We start from the raw sequence: 4,204 nt of genomic DNA, 5'->3' as shown, positions 1-4,204 counted from the left end.
ATGACGCATTCTACTCACAACCCTTTTAGCTGGATACAATTTACATTTAGAATCTCTCACACTAACGCCTTGAAAAGGATAGTTAAAAGTGAGAGCACAAAACTCAATGAATGATGTTTAGCAAAATAAGTGTTCCTTTATCTACCGAGATATATCGATTGGAAACTTGTTCGAGTAGAAGCTGCAGATGATGTCTTCACGGTTGCCTTTGGCTTTCTGCCTTGAAAATACACATTTCCTACGACATCTTTAGACCTTGAAATTTTATTAATTATTCAAGTTTCATCTTTTGCAGTTCGAAAAAGGAATTTAAAGGAAATTTCTGAACTCAAGTGAAGATTTTTTTTAAAATTATATTCATTTCATATTTAGATTAGTTAAAAATAATTGCTTGTTCATTCGTTTATTTAAAAATATTATTCCTTATATTTTATATTAGTAAATTTCATAATAAATAAGTTAAAATGATTCATAATTGAACTTTATTAAATTAATTTCATAATAAAACAATGCTGGCGAATGGTTCAGCAGGAAGTTCAACCCCAACATAGACATAGCTATGTTATTTCAAGAATTAAAAATATCCTTACTAGAGAATGTTCTGTGAGGTTAGGCATACACTACGTGAAGGCAACAGATGTGCTGATATACTTGCCAAACGCGGGTGCGGATGTTTGCGGATGCGTTAGGAGTGGACTCTTCAAGAGCCTAGTTTTGTTCTTGTTTCAACCTTTTCTTTTCCTTGTCTCTTTATGTCACAAAAAAATAGCGTTTTCTTCGTAGTTTGTCAATGGTGAAATCTCCGATGATTTCAAGTATTATTATTTTGACAAATTTCAAACAATTTGAAAATATTCTGTATTATTTTATTTTCTATAACTTTTAGGGTAAAAAGAACTATCATATTGAATTATTTTAACTGTATTTTTCACACTCAAATCAAATTTATTTCATAAAATTAATAGCAAATTTTCCTTTTAATCTAGTAATTTATTTTAACAGAGTTAAACATGATTTTGTTAGAAAATAAGTCTAGAAAGACAACCGTTATAATAGAAAAAATGTTTGCCAGACTTTCTATTTTCATTAAAAGCTTCTTTTTTTTTTTTTACTATAGTCTTGTTCTTTTAACTGTGATTTTTCAACTACATTCTTCATTGTAAAGGCTTAATTGGGTAAGCATAACTGATCTTATATTGTTGGTGATGTGGAGTAGTGGAGTAGTAGGAAAAAAATTGAAATATCTAGGATCATTTGCATTTGATTTATGTAATACTTTTTTTGGTGAATTTTGATTTATATAATACTAATACTACTACTAATAATTCTATAGCTTTATATTATTTGTGGTCAGCCAAGCCATAACATCAATTATGCTCTAGGATTATGATATGATTTGTGACTCGGTAAACCTCTTTGAGGAGATCAATATTCAATTTGACTAGATCAATACATGTTAAATGGTGGAACAAATTTGATATCTCCTTAGTCAAACATGAAAAAAAATTATGAATGGGTAAGAATGTTTCAACAAAGGTCTAGAGTAAAGGAACAAGCTAATAAAGAATTATTATTCTTAGCAGAGAGAAACAAAAGATGATGGCAGTTTTAACTTTCACAATCTCTCAGAAGAATGAGAAGAAATATTAAAAGAGATTAGTTTCACATTATCTTTGAAATTTGACGACGAGGTCTCATCAAGTCTAAGACATTATTTGCAAAAGAAGATAATTTTTATGAGATGTATGACTAAGTAGTTACGTGGCACCTCAAAATTCAAGTGGTTACTAGTCAAGTAGTAACATAGAACCTCAAAAGAATAAAATTAGGAAAAAAACATTCAAAATTGAAAATTAAAATAAAAATCAAAATGCATTCAGACTTGCAACCGTACCACCCAAGCATAAATCCAAAGTTACTAATCTATGCTGCAAGAAACTACAACCAAAATAACAAAGTTTTTGTCATTCCCAAACCTGACATGTGAAAAAGCTATTGCAAAAATCTTTAGCCAACAAGTTTCAAGATTGAAATTCAGAAGAATCTTTAGAAATATACTGTTTAAATAAAAAATTAAAAAGTGTGCAACATAATTTATTTCAAGACATATATTTAAATTTTCGATTAATTTCTTAAAATTTTACATTATATACGAATTTATGCATTCTTGTAATTCTGGTCCTGTCTAAAATTTAATATCTTAATAAAAAAGTAACTTAAAAATATTAGCGGGGATAGCTCAGTTGGGAGAGCGTCAGACTGAAGATCTGAAGGTCGCGTGTTCGATCCACGCTCACCGCATATTTATTAATTTTTTCCTATCAGTTATTTTGTTCATTTTTTACTCTTATTTGTTGTTCCTCCTTCTGTCAAACCAAAGGGCTACAGTAATCATTGAAAAATAGAGATGGTACGAAAAGCATTCATGAATGCTTTTTCTTTAATGACTCTTGACATAGATCTTGTTAGATTCATAAGCAACAGTGTCAGAAAAAAGTAAAAAAAAACTGATAAATATTTGCGTACCAGCAAGCAATAGCCAGAAAAGCTTGTCATCATACTAATAATTAAGCACAAGTAGTGTGTAACTCTGTAGTGTGTTTGTACCCTTTTTATTTTTCCGCGTGTTTGTCCTCAACCCCAAAAGCTTACAATGAGTGTTCCTTGTTTTCGCGAGTTTCACATCACTTGATTAATTATACTTTATCTCACACTATTACGCTCACATTATTTGATAACTGGGTTGCTGTACTCTCGTTTAAAAACTCATCCAAGGGACAACTGTACGGAGAAAAAGGTGAAAAAAGAAAACAACGTGCATGTGTATTTTCTTGAAGAAATTTCTAGTAGCAATGAGATACTCACAAATGATTTGTTTGGTAGATATGAAATGAAGATGAATTAAGAAAGAGGAGGAAGAAATAGAGAGACTGTATATAAGAAATAAATAAAAAAAAGAAAAGAAATAGGTGAATATAAAATAAAAAGGTGTGGAGACATCACATATTTTTTATTTCTCTTTAAAAATGAAAAAAAAAACTACCTTTCTTATCTTTTTCTTATTTCTCTTTTTATTTTTTTTCTATTTTCATATATCGTATATATATCGCACTTTTTTCTTTTCTTTGTATCAAACATCTCGAAAAAAAGGATAAGCGTGCAACACTTTTTTATCCTTAAACTTTTTTGTTTGAAAATTTTCAAGTACTAGATGATCAATACTCGAAAACGACGACTCCCAAACGATGATATTGCATAGGAGAGTATAAACTGTGGCTGATTATGAACATAGATTTGTTTGCTTTTCTATTTATTTTTTTCCCACTTTATTCTCTTCCTATCTTTTTCTGGAATCCCGTAACTTTTGGGGGCCATAACAGCCTAGCTTGTGCTTGTGGTAGCCCTAATACACTCCTATGCAATACGAAGGAGTTTGGTCATAATCTGGTGCCATAACAGCCTTGTGCTTGTGGTAGCCCTAATACACTATAGGGAAGGTTCCCCATTGAAATTGTGTGTTGGACTGTTATCCATGAGATCATGTTTTGGGCTTTATGTTTTTTAGATCAACATTTGGTTTAAATTGGTTGTGGGTTATTCTTTCTAGATCTAACATATTTAAAAAAAAAAAAAAATATATATATATATATATATATATATATATATATATATATATATATATATATATATTTCTTCTTTGTTTCTTTTTTTTTTCCTTTTATTCGTATAACTTACAAATTAATAATCCGTAAGATCAAATTGTATGAACTCATGATCTGTATGGTCCCAATTTGTATGGGTTAATAAAAGTTTATATATGTAAAAAAATATATTATTAGATCAAAAATAATTGTTATAAGATTTATTATGTAAACTTATATGTATATTAAATATACATTAAAAATTTTAGTATTATATATAGCAATATTAATTATTTTTTAACATAATTAACCTATTAGATGTATAAGACCATAATTTAAGAAGAAGTAAAAAAGGATAATGTTAAATTTTTTAAAAATATGTTTGGTGTGGAAAAAAAGTTGAGTGTAAGAAAAATAACTTGGTTATATGTATGAATCAAAATATTAGCCCAGAACAATATATATAAGGAGGTAAAACAAGGTATGTCAAGCTAATCACTATTTATTATTTAACTTACTTTATAATGATTTCTACTTTATTTATAAAAAAAACGTTTTATTCA

The 4,204-nt window shown here is 28.5% G+C and overlaps 1 non-coding gene across 1 annotated transcript; it reads left to right on the top strand.

Moving 5' to 3' along the window:
• Positions 1–2,228: 2,228 nt before the first annotated feature.
• TRNAF-GAA lies at positions 2,229–2,301 on the top strand. The gene has a single exon. It is a non-coding gene; the product is annotated as a tRNA-Phe (tRNA).
• Positions 2,302–4,204: the final 1,903 nt, after the last annotated feature.

Source organism: Glycine soja, chromosome 6, assembly GCF_004193775.1.
Source record: "Glycine soja cultivar W05 chromosome 6, ASM419377v2, whole genome shotgun sequence".
Classification (NCBI taxonomy): domain Eukaryota; kingdom Viridiplantae; phylum Streptophyta; class Magnoliopsida; order Fabales; family Fabaceae; genus Glycine; species Glycine soja.
The sequence above is the reverse complement of the archived record's forward strand: the minus strand, read 5'-3'. Positions and strand labels throughout refer to the sequence as shown.